Source organism: Perognathus longimembris, chromosome 3 (assembly GCF_023159225.1).
Source record: "Perognathus longimembris pacificus isolate PPM17 chromosome 3, ASM2315922v1, whole genome shotgun sequence".
NCBI lineage: Eukaryota > Metazoa > Chordata > Mammalia > Rodentia > Heteromyidae > Perognathus > Perognathus longimembris.
Genome location: NC_063163.1, coordinates 62,230,943 through 62,244,491, shown reverse-complemented (window position 1 = coordinate 62,244,491; position 13,549 = coordinate 62,230,943).

The window sequence follows — 13,549 nt, the reverse complement described above, 5'->3', positions numbered from 1 at the left end:
TGTTTTTCTTCCAATGGCTTGTTCAGAAAGCACAAAGAGGAACATACAGTATTATCTTATTACCTTTCATGGATTTTGTTCCTGTGCTTTAACTAGAGAATACATTTTCTCATGTAAAACGTTTCTTCCCTTTTAATTATAGCCAGAGTAGCTGCCTTGGCAGGCAGAGCTCTTATTATATTTGAAAGTATGTTTGGGGATGTAAGAGCAAGGTTTTTGTTTGTTTGTTTTGTTTTGGGTGCTGTTACTGAGGATTAGATCTGGTAATCTTAAGTTCCTTAAGTCTTTTTTTCAAGGCTGGTGCTGTAGCACTTGAGCCACAGCACCACTTTGGGATTTTTGGTGGTTATTTGGAGATAAGACTCTCACAGACTTTCCTGCCTGGGCTGGCTGTGAACTGTGATCCTTACATTTCAGCTTCCTGAGTAGCTAGCGTTACAGGTGAGAGTTGTGGTATTTAAATATAGTCTGTGAAGTCCCTAGAACAGGGAGGGACTGGAAAAAATTCACATATCTCAAGTGGGGACAGATCTGTTTTTTATTTTTATGAAGGTTTTTGATTGTATGAAGTTACTGATAGCAAACAGAAAAGAAGGTGTAAGGGTAGGGAAGTAATGCTTGGTGGTACAGTGCTAAGTATGAAGGTGAATTTGACCCCATGTTGTAATAAACAAATAAAAATAGATAAACAAATGAAAGATTTCACATTCTCAGCAAAGTCTAAGAAAGAAAGAAAAGTGAGCTTACCACTAGTGGCTCATGCCAGAAACTGTAAGACAATTTGGGCTGGGGGTGTGGCTTAGTGATAGAGTGCTTGCCTAGCATGCATGAAGCCCTGGGTTCGAGTCTTCAGTACCACATACACAGAAAAAGTGACACTGTGGATCAAGTGATAGAGTGATAGGCTTGAGCAAAAGAAGCTCAGGGACAGTGCCAAGACCCTGAGTTCAAGCCCCAGGACTGGCCAAAAAAAAAAAAATTAGCATCAATTAATTGTATAAGTGGGTTTCATTGTGATATATCTATATGCTCACAGTGTACTTTGATGAGGCAAAGTCTGTCTGCTGTTTAACTCTTGACTTTGGTCTGGAGAGGCAATGAAGTTGTGAGAGATAAAGAGAAAATTCTAGGTAACCTTATGGAAATTAAACAGATAATTTCAGTATTAGAATCATACACACACACACACACACACACACACACACACACACACAAATTCCTTGAAATCCTAGCTTCACTCCTTTTGTGACATTCTAAAGAAGGTGGACCCCACTTTAAAACCAACTAATTTAAATATATTTTATTTAAATGTGTTTGATATACATTTAATACTGTGAGAATTTTTTTTTTTTTTTTGGCCAGTCCTGGGCCTTGGACTCAGGGCCTGAGCACTGTCCCTGGCTTCTTCCCGCTCAAGGCTAGCACTCCGCCACTTGAGCCACAGCGCCGCTTCTGGCCGTTTTCTGTATATGTGGTGCTGGGGAATCGAACCTAGGGCCTCGTGTATCCGAGGCAGGCACTCTTGCCACTAGGCCATATCCCCAGCCCCTCTGAGAATTTTTAATATATTTAAATGAATATATTTATATGTTTAATATACTCAAGTGAATAGCAATTTAAAAAAACAAAAGTAACTGAAACAAAGCAATGTTAGCAGATTACACCAATAACTGGAGGCCAAAGAGAAAGTTGAGGTTTTCTAGTCATTTTTGTTTTGTGTCTTGGTGGTGATGGAGTTTGAATTCATACTTGCTAGTTAGGCACTCTAGCATTTGATTCGTGCCTCCAACTCTTCAAGTTTTAATTTAGCTCTGTCTTTCCACAGCAATATATTACTTCTTAAATTTCAGTTGTAGTAAATTAGCTTACTAATGAGCTTTCTACAAGTAATTTACACATCTCCTAAAAGATAATACCAACTAAAGACCAGTGCATTACTTTCTTACTAACAAGCACACACATTTATTGGAGTCAATGGAGACAGTTCAGAATAGTTTAGATGAATGCTTTTTAATACTAATGTGGGAACAGATAACCTGAGAAGCTCATTCAAATACAAGTTCAGGTTTTGTGGGGATAAGGTGGAGATTATATTTCTAAGAAGTTCCCAAGAATCTTTAAATGCTGACTGACTGACAGTACAGGTCACTGGAAATATCAGATGAAAATTCCAGGGGGAGCCAGCTTAATTCCTTCTTGTGATAAATTCCTTTCAGCAGTGGATTATCCAAATGACTGAACGGTGGGTTTCGTTGTGACTTTCATTAATTCCCTCAAATAGTTGCCATTCCATAGGCTAAATGGGTGCCGAAAAACTCTCCAACACCTGCAAGAGGCTGCAGATTTCAGGATCAATGGATAGATAGCATGTATGAGATGGAAGCTTATGAGCTCTTTCTGGTCATACCTGAGTCTGAGGTTAGGAAGCAGAAGGCAAAGGAAGCAGTGAAAAAGAGTGGGATTGCCTTAAAAATCATTTAAAGCCTCCTGGCGCCAGTGGCAGATGCCTGTAATCCTAGCTACTGAGGAGGCTGATATCTGAGGATTGTGGTTCGAAGCTAGCCCTGGCAGGAAAGTTTATGAGACTCTTATCGCCAGTTAGCTACTAAAAATATGGAAGTGGAGCTGTGACTCAAATCGTGGAGTAACAAGCCTTGAGGAAAGAGGCTAAGGAATAGTGCTCATGCCCTGAGTTCAAGCACCAGGGCAGACACAAACACACAAAAATAACAATTTAAATTATATTGTCCAATGTAGTAGGCACCAGCTACCTGTGGCTGTTTAAATTTAAGTTAAGTAAAAATTTAAATTATGATCTCTGGTTGCATTCAATATATTTAGAGTATTGCATAACTATATGTGTCTAGTACCTACTGCTGGACAGCATAGATGGAGAATATTTCCATGGTTTTGCAAATTCTGTGGGGCAGTGCCACTCAAGAATTGTGGGGGGAAGGGAAGCTTGGTTTCAGAGGAAGTCATTAAAAATGGTTAGATGGCTATTGTTTCAATAACAGTCTTTAAGCTGCAAAAGAAGGGGAATGAAATGGGCAGGTGTAGGCAGGATGGGGAGGGTCTTTGGACGGTGAGAAAGAGGAGATTTTCGTGGATTGTCTGTGAGGAAGAATGAATGGCCCAGTGTGTCATGGAGTCTTTTGATAGTCTGTACTGTTTCTATTGAGAGGTAACTCACAGATACAGAAGAAGAGGTGTGGATCAGGAAAGAAAAGTGAAATATCATTTGCTTGTATCATGACAAATTCTTTAACTCATTATTGTGTGTGTGTGTGTGTGTGTGTGTATGTGTGTGTGCTGGTCCTGGGGCTTGAACTCAGGGTTAGGCACTGTCCCTAAAGCTTTATTTTTGCTCAAGGATATTTTTGCTCTACCACTTGAGCCACACCTCTACTTCCTGCTTTCATGTTAGTTAATGGAAGATAAAAGTTTCAGGAACTTTCCTGCCTGAGCAGTCTTTGAGCCGAGATTCTCTGATCTCAGCCTCCTGGGTAACTAGGATTACAGGTGGGAGCCACTGGCATCCAGCTTTATTACATTTCTTATGAGTAGTGAGTACACAAATATATTACCCTACAGATCCATCTTACAATCCATCTTCTTAGGAAACTACTGTATTTATCTGAGCACATAGCACTTTCTTCAGGGCCAAGTGTTTATCCAGATTTTGTATAAGGTCTATTACACTTGAATTTCATGGTTCCCTGGTAGCAGACATATACTCTTGAGTTACTCAGTTCTATTCTCTGGGGATCAGAATCTGCTTTGATGTCTTGTGACATTTTCTGACAATTTTATTTCTATTCATTCAACAAGTATTTATTAAACACCTACTGAATGTCAAGCATCGGCTGACTCCTCTACTTTCTCCTCTCCCGTGACAGCTTCTTTGTCTGCTTGAGATTTCAAACATTAAAAAAATGAAATTATCCAGCCAGAGTTTAATATTACAAAATATTTTTCCAAGGAGGGCAAACCACATTGTTTAGTGGCCTGGGCCAACTAGATGAATTTCTACCTTAGGAGGAGAGAATGTTTATAACTTTCTTCTTAGGATTATGATTCCCCAACTTCCTGTCACTATGTCAGTATCTCAGGCAAATGACCTCAAACTGGGTGGCTTAAAATAACAGAAGTGTGTCCCCTCACAGCTGTTGTGATTGGTAGTCTGAAATTCAAGTGTTAGAGGAACCAGGTCCATTCTGGAGATGGCAGGGAGAAATCCCTCCTTCCCTCTTCTAGCTCCTAGTGGTGGCGGGCAATTCTCAGCATTCTTCTGCTTGTTACTGCCTCACTCCAGTCTCTGCCTCCCTTATCATATGGCTGTCTTGGGTATGTGAATGTCCATGTCCAAGTTTTTCTTTTTTCTTTTTGGTCTGAGATGGGGATTTGAACTTGGTACCTGATGCCTTTTCTCACTGCAGAACCTCTACCAGCAGAACCATGTCTACAACCCCTAAAATTCTCTTTTTCTTAAAAGATATCAGTCACTGGACTAGGATCCACTTTAAACCAGTATGCTCTCATCTTAACTTGCTCACACTTGCAAATTCAATAACATCTTGTGGGGCACACAGACTGGCCCCTCCTGTCTATGCCCCGGAGGTATGTGGAGTTGTGTGGCTGTTGTGCCTCGGGAGTGAGGCCCTGAAGAGCCCCACCTGCCTCAGTCCCTGGGGGCATGCTTGTTCGCACTGCCTCCTGGAAGAGGGATCCTGGTTAGCCCTGCCTGCCTTCCAGGTCCGGAACTGGAAAGGCAGCTCTAGCTGGCCACGCCTCCCAGCCTTAAGACCATGTGCAACAAGATGGCTGCCGGCAGTAACCTGGGGGCGGTCCTGCTAGTACTTATGCCTCCCAGCCTTAAGACCACGTGCAGCAAGATGGCTGCCGGCAGTAACCTGGGGGCGGTCCTGCTAGTACTTAGGCTGCCCCTTAGGGAGGTCCCATGGCCTTCTGCCCTTGACTGACAGCTCAGACCGCCAATCATAGCCCCTGGCTAGGTATGTTACACCCTCCTCTTCCTGCCATTGCCCATACTTAAGATCTGGTCCACACCACTAAACTGAGCAGTCTTGAACTTCTCCGGGGTCGAATTACTGTTTAACCGTGGCAGAAAGGTTGGGTTTGGCTGCCTGCGAGTGACTTGTGGCTCGTTACCTATTCTGGGTTCACTCTCGGGCAGGGTGTGCTTCCTCGCCTCTTCCGCTGGTTGGGAGAGCACTGGGGTGCAGAGACCCCTGCAACATCTGACCTATTTTCTTAGGAAAAATAATATCAGGCTTCATGATGTGAATTTTTTTTAAAAAAGGATTTAACTCCCAACCTTCTCCTATGATTGTGTGTGTGTGTGTATGTGTGAGATCGTGTGTGTATGTGTGTGTGTACTATGGCCCTGGAGTGCTGTGCCTAAGCCATTTCATTCAAGACTAGTTTTCTACCACTTGAGCCACAGCTCCATGTCTAGCTTTTTGGTGATTAATTGGAGATAAGTGTCCCATGGACTTTCCTGCCAGGCTGGCTTTGAACCACAACCCTCAGATCTCAGCCTCCTGAGTAGCTAGAGTTATAGGCATGAACCATTATTGATCAACCTCCTGTGTTTTTTTTTTTCCCCTTCCAGTGCTAAGTATGAAACCCATCCTTGAATATATAACACAAGTGCTCTACCATTTAGCTCTGTGCAGCCAAATCCTCTCCTGTCTGCACACAGGTACACATACATGGGAGCCATTGATTGTAGCTGTGATTCCAATGTGATGGAAGCAAGACTCTAGAGAGGGCCTGCAGTTTCACAAGAAAAGAAACAGCATCACTCTGACCCTTGGTCTTTTCCATCTCCTCTGAGCAGCAGATGGGACAAGCTGAGAGGAAGATCAAAGAAAATGTGGGGCCCAGAGCAAGTGAGGAACATACTGGACACCCACAGGTAGTAAATCACGGCTAGTCCTTTTAAATTGTTTCTTGTGCCTTTTATTTTCTCTTTACTGTCACTTGCTTCTTTTCTATGTTCTTCTATTTTCCATTCTGTCTCTCTGTCATCTTCATTTTCAGAGCCTCCAAAGCAAGGAAGAAATAGATTATATGATCAAAGGACTTCCAAAAGACTTTGGTGTATCCTTTTTAGGTGTTTAGTACCTTATGAAAATGTCACTGTTTATAAACAGAGCAATCTCCATGCCACATTCTGAGGACTGACTAAGAAGCACGGGTTGTAAAGCCCTTTCTACCTGATGTCATATGAATTTTGCCTGAATCAGTTTCATTAAATCCTCCATCCTGCCTTATTCCTTTTTGTAGAATGTACAACATGTTGTTAGAAATGTAGAGACATAAAAAGCAAACAAGGAAACAAGAAAAACCTCTTCTCACCATTTATTCTTCAGGGTTTCCTTCTTATGGTTAATTCTGATTTCATTGAGGTGTTTATTCCATCTTGATATAAATATTATAAAGGACCCACTCACTTTGATAAAAATATTTTAGTAGAAAATACAGAAATATAGAGGACATAGTGTAAGCTTTGAAAAAGTGTGAGGTTTAGTGGGATAAAGACTCATGTAAATAACCTATGTAGGGTAAAAATGGGATAAATGTTGCAGAAGAGGTCTGAAGTGTTGGGGAAGCAGGGGTTAATTATGATGGGACTCTTCTTAGAAGAGATTGGGTGGTTTGTGCTGGTGGTTCAAGATTTGCAAATTTATCAACGAGTAGATATTTGAACAAAGGTAAGACATGTTTTGGGGAGAATATCAATAAATGGAGGCTGCAGTTTAAGGCCAGTGTCAAATAAGGCTGAAGCTTGGGATCCATGAGTGAAAACCAGACACTGGTGGCTCATGCCTGTAATCCTAGCTACTCAGGAGGCTGAGATCTGAGGATCGCAATTCGAAGCCAGCTTGGTTGGTCAGGAAAATCCATGAAACTGCATCTCTAATATACTACTCAAAAGAAAAAAAGAGGAGCTGTGACCCAAGTGGCAAAGCACTAGACTTGAGCAAAAGAAGCCCAGGGACAGCACCTAGGCCCTGAGTTTAAGCTCCAGGACTGGCACCCCTCCCTCCCAAAAAATGAGTAATATGTCATATTTAATTTTCTCAGTCTGACTTTTCAGTTAACAGGATGATTCTTACTTCCACCAATTTCCTATAAATAAGACAATTTCATTCTCATTTATGGCTGAGTAATAATACTTGACCATGTATTTTCTTTTACATCAGTTGATGGCCATGGAGGCTGATTCCATATTGTAGCCACTGTGAACTGCTTCTATAGACATGTGATGCAGGAATCTGACTGTGTGCTGACTCACATTTCTTTAGATATTCAGCCAATAGTAGTCTAGCAGGAACATATAAGAGTTTTGTATTATTATTATTATTATTTTTGTTACCAGTCCTCAGGTTTGAACTCAGGGCCTGAGCACTGTCCTTGAGCTCTTTTTTTGCTCAATGCTGACATTCTATCTCTTGAGCCACAGCTCTAATTCCTTTTTTTTTTAAAGTGGTTAATTGGAAATCAGAGTCTCATGGACTTTTCTGCCCAGGCTGGCTTTGAACAGCAATCCTCAGATCTCAGCTTCCTGGACAGATAGGATTACAGGTGTGAGCCATTGGTACATGGTTGTCTTTAATTTTTTAAGGAACCTTCCATACTAATTTCCATAGTGGTTGCACTAAGTTACATTTAGTCTATAAGTAGTTATCCCTTTTATCCATATGTCCTTGCTGGCTTTGGTTTGTATTTGTTTTCTTGATGATCATTCTGATTGGGGTGAGGTGGATTCTCAAGTGGGAAGTAAGAGAGGGTGAAAGGAGAGAATATGGAGATTGAATATGGTTAAAATATTCTATATATGTATGAAAGTAGAAAAACAAAACCTGTTGAAATTGTTCCAAGGAAGGGACTAGGAAGATAATGAGGACTCATATAGAGGCTGAGTTTGACTGTGGTACATGTGTAGATCTATCACAGTAAAACCCCTTTGGCTTTAACTAATATATGCCCATCAAAAATGAAAAAAAAAAAAAGAATCCCAGAGTGAAGGATTTTGCTTTGAATTCTAGGTTAGACCTATTGGACTCCATTCTCTAATTCATGGAGAATCATCAATGCTTCTAATTGTTACAAAGCTATTAAATGGTCCAAAAGTCAGGAAATAAAGACTTGACTTATGACAGGGAAAGTGGATATCAAGGATAAGGAAATTCAAAACACAAGTTAGAGGTAAAATGGAAACAAACTGGTGGCTGACAGGATCCTGAAGGAAGAAGGTGACACTATTAGAATCTTGGCATTGCCATGGAAAAACCAGAGGCAGCCAAAAAGGGGGTGGATGCAGGGAAAAGAGACAGGGTAAAGAGGAGTGTCTTGTGGTACTCAAAGATGTGTGTGTGTGTGTGTGTGCGTGTGTGCACGCACACACACATGACAGTACTGGGGGTTGAACTCAAGATTTGGGTATTTTTACTTAGCTTTTTCACTCAAACCTGTGTTTTACCTCTCAAGCCATGCCTCCACTTTCTGCTTTTTGTTTTGTTTTTGGCCAGTCCTGGGCTGTCAACTCAGGGCCTGAGCACTGTCCCTGGCTTCTTTTTTGCTCAAGGCTAGCACTCTGCCACTTGAGCCACAGCGCCACTTCTGGCCGTTTTCTGTATATGTGGTGCTGGGGAATCGAACCCAATGCCTCATGTATACGAGGCAAGCTCTCTCGCCACTAGGCCATATCCCCAGCCCCCACTTTCTGCTTTTTGGTGTTTAATTGGTGATAAGAGCCTCATGGATTTTCCTGTTAGGGCCAGCCTTGAACTGCAGGCCTCAGTCTCTTAGATAGCAAGGATCACAGGTGTGACCACTGGTACCTGTCTCAAAGTATGTTTGAAACATTGAGGTGGGAAAGGCCGGCAGGTAGTAAAATTATATATGTATACACACACACACACACACACACACACACACACACACACACATATATGCAACTTTAGTGAGCAGACAGAGCTAAGCTGAAGATTGTTAACCACAGTATGGGTTTGACAGAGAAAGGCATGTCTAATCCTTTTATATTATATAAATATCATCCATGCTTAAAGCACATATGTGTCATAATTGAAAAATCAGAAAGAGATGGATTAGTACTTATTAAGTATGAATGTGTTTAAAGAAGAAAACAGATTCTCTCACTATCTGACTTATGTTACTGTGATTTCACTGTACATCACCTTTACAACAACATTTAAATAAAAAAAGAAGAAAATGGATTAAAAAAGCCACGTAAAGACTCTCAAGAAAGGAGTGTATATCCTTCTTAGGGTTAAAGAATGCTAGCAGGAGCTCCATATCTGTGGGTTTCATACCTATAGATTAAAAACACTTGAAAAAAATTGTGTGTGGTTGGGTGTGGTGATACATGCCTGTAATCCCAACCCTCAGGAGTCTGAGAGAGGAGAATCTCAAGTTCTAGGCAAGCCTGAGCAACATAGTGAGATTCTATTTCAAAAACAACAACAGCAGAGTGCCACTGGCTCACCCTTGTAATCATAGCTACTCAGGAGGCTGAGTTCTGAGGATGGTAGTTTGAAGCCAGCCCTGGCAGGAAAGTCAGTGGGACTCTTATCTCCAATAAACTACCACAAAAGCCACAGTCTATTTGTGGCTCAAGTGGTGAAGTGCTACCTTTGAGCAAAAGAAGCTCAGGGAATCTCCCAGACCCTGAGATAAAGCCCCAGGACTGGCAAAAACAAAAACAACAAGAACAGTAAAACCCAAATAAAAATAAGTAATACCAAACCAAATCAAATGAAATCAAAGCAGAAAAAGAAACCATAAGGGTGGAGAATAAAACTCTAAAGTACAGTACTTGCCTAATATATACAAACGGAACCACACGTCAGTCAAGTTCCTGAATCTCTACGTATAGATATATATATATACACAGATACTGATTGCAGCTGTGATTCCAGCAGTAAGGAAGTAGGACTGCAGAGAGAGCCTCCAATTTAACAAGAGAAGAAATAGCATCACTCTGACCCATGGTCCTTTCATCTCTTCCAGACAGCAGATGGGATGATTTCCCCCAAATTGTGTCTGAGCTGAACATGTACAGACTTCCCTCCCTCATTATGAGTCCCAGAGCAATACAGTATAACAGTATAATACAGTATAACAACTAGTTACATAGCTCTTATGTCATACGATGTGTGCTAAGGAATCTACAGATAATTGAGGATGTATGTACCAGTAGCTCATGCTTCTAATCCTAGCTATTCAGGAGACTGAGATTGAGGATCATACTTCGAAGTCAGCTGGGACAGGAAAGCTGTGAGACTCTTCAATTAGTCACGGGAATTGTATTTCCAGCTGGAAATGGAACTGTGAATCAAGGGGTAGAGGGGGTAGCCTTGAGCAAAAATCTTAGGGACAACTCCCAGACCCCGAGTTTAAGCCCCAGGACTAGTACAAAAAAAGAAAAAGAAACAAAAGTATGTATGTAGGTTCTTTGCAAATCCTGTGCCAATATATAGCAGGGACTCGAGTATTCAAAGGTTTTGAAATGCATATTTTAATATGGTGTCATGCAGTGTTTCCACACATGTGCATAAGTGCCTTAAATCTTTGAATCATGTACAACACAGATTTTTTTCTGTGTTTTTGTAGTAGACTTTACTACCTAACTTACCTCTTCTTTATTTGAATTTCAGCCTCTTTTCTGTGCTTGAAATATGTATTTATGTCCACCATTCCTATAAAGTTATTCCAATGGAATATGGAAAAAATTAGAACAATCTGTATATTCTAGACAAAAACAATGATAAAGGTACAACTGGGTACCTTCTTCCACTATGGTAGTACTCTTGTAACTACTTGTTAAATAAAATTCAATGAGGTAAAAGCAAACTTGTAAAAACAAAGTAGTAAAAGACAACCTAAAATAATGAAGTAAAAATAAAGTAGTTCTCTTATAACTGTGTGTTAAATAAAGTAAAAATAAACTTGTGGTTCTACCATTTGATTGTCTTAAAGCCAACACTAGTCCAATTTAGTCTCATGACAGTCCCAGCCACTTCTGCTTTTTCAACAACAGGTGGCACTATCACACAAGCGTCCCATTTGTATTGCCCCAACAAACATGTTAGGGGTTGGGATGGAAAATAAGACATTGATGGTGCCTGCAGGCTAGGATTTCATTTGTGATCATCACAACAAACCTGTGAAGAGCCATGTGAGATAGGGCAAGAAGACACTTCCATCTATAGATGCTAATTGTCAATGTACAATGAGCTAGCTTGGCTCTCTGTTGAGATTCAGAAGAACCAGTTCTGTTGGTTGACCCAGAAAAAAATGATCTCAATCTCTTGTGTTTGGTTTTGTTTTTTGCCAGTCTTAGGGCTTGAACTCAGGGCCTGAGCACTGTCCCTGGCTTCTTTTTGCTCAAGGCTAGCAGTCTGCCACTTGAGACACAGCACCACTTCCAGCCTTTTCTGTATATGTGGTGCTGAGGAATCGAACCCATGGCTTCATGTATACTAGATGAGCACTTTACCACTAGGCCATCTTCCCAGCACGATCTTAGTCTCAAAAGAAAAACTTCTGAAAACTTTGCTGTCGTGATGCCAGGACTGTACTGTGCTTCCCATTGCAACCCTGGCAGAAGATAAAGCTGTGGAAGAGTGTGTGAAAGGAGGAGGGAAATTTGGGAATAGGGGAATCATGGAATGCCTCAGGCATTTGGAACTTCAATAAAAGGTGTTACAGACTTTCTGCTTAGTTCTTCTTACAAAGTATAAAAAGTGAGACGATCACATACATGTCTAAGAAAATGTCCTCTGGGGGAGAAAACAGAATCCCATGGAGACGAAAAAAGGACTGTAATTATGATAAGATGTTTGTAGTCACTCCACTTTGTGTTTGCAAAGTTAGTCCTCATGAAAACATACTTGCATTAAATTCTACTTAACAAGTACAATTTGGGTGTTTGTCCTCAGATTGGTGCCAACTATAATCAAACAAAGATTTCTCTCTAAATTGGCCAAATTTAAATTTTTGCCACCTTATAAAAATCTAATTGTTACTAGGCATTCATTTTTAATTATTATTTTATTTTTATTTTTATTTTTTTGCCAGTCCTGGACCTTGGACTCAGGGCCTGAGCACTGTCCCTGGCTTCTTTTTGCTCAAGGCTAGCACTCTACCACTTGAGCCACAGTGCCACTTCTGGCCTTTTCTATATATGTGGTGCTGAGGAATTGTACCTAGGGCTTCCTGTATGCAAGGCAAGCACTCTACCACTAGGCCATATTCCCAGCCGAACCCTGAAACTCTTGTGAAAGCAATGTGGGCCATATCCCCAGACCTTTAATTAAAATCTTTATGTGAAAAAGCACATAATTGATGGATTAATTTAATATTCTCGGATGTCTGTTACTTTATTTGTAAAATGTATGGAATAGAGTATTTTTTACTTTATCTTTGATCAATTTTGTGTGTGCTAGAGCTAGGGCTTGAACTCAGGCTTGGGTGTTGTTCCTTAGCTTCTTCACTCAAGGTGGCTGCTCTATCATTTGAGTCATAGCTCTACTTCCAGCTTTTTTTTTTTTCTCGTTAATTGGAAATAAGAGTCTCATGTACTTTGTTGCCTGGGCTGGCTTTCAACTGTGATCCTCAGGTCTCAGTCCCCTGAGTAGCTAGAATTACAGGCATAGGTTATTTAAAACAGTCTTCTAATAGTCTATGACCTTGCATTTAAGGAAGGTCATAGGAGGAAGTGTATGAAGCAGTGGATGTGTGGCTCAGCTCAAGTGGTAGATCCTCAGTTTAGAGGGAAAGAAGCCAAACATCAAACATCTATGGGGGTAGAGTAGGAAGGTGTCATTCTGGTGTTTCTGGGCTTTATGATCTTAGGCATGAAAATACATTTCTTCATATATATGTGTGTATATATATAATTTGAATATCTGTTGCTAATAGTAGGTAGTAGGCTTGAACTCAGGGCTTGGGCACTATTCCTAAGGTTTGGTACTCAAGGCTAGCCTTCTATCACTTGAGTCACAGCTCCACTTTTGGCTTTTTGGTGGTTCAATGGAGATTAGAGTCTCACAGACTTTCTCACCCAGGCTGGCTTCAAACTATTATCCTCAGATATCAGCCTCCTTGAGTAGCTTAGGATTATAGGTATGAGCAAATTGCCAGTCTTTTGTTTTTTAATTAAAAAAATCTTGAAGTAGTTGCACAAAGGGATTTTAATTCAATGTGTCAGTTTATGAGTACATTGCATCTCGATCAATGACACCCCTTTCATCCTTCTCTCCATCTCTTCCAGAGTGCCAGTCTTGAGCAAAAACAAAAATAGCAACAACATAGAAAAACCAAGGGAAAGCACAAGGCCCTGAATTCAAGTCCCAGGGTTCAGAATATGTAACACTAGTGGAATTCTTTTGAATTCATATTAAATTATTCTTGTTCTTGAATGATCTTGCCATGGTGTTCTAATACAGAAGTTTATATGTATTTTTTTTTTCTGGGATCTGACATGAACTGAATA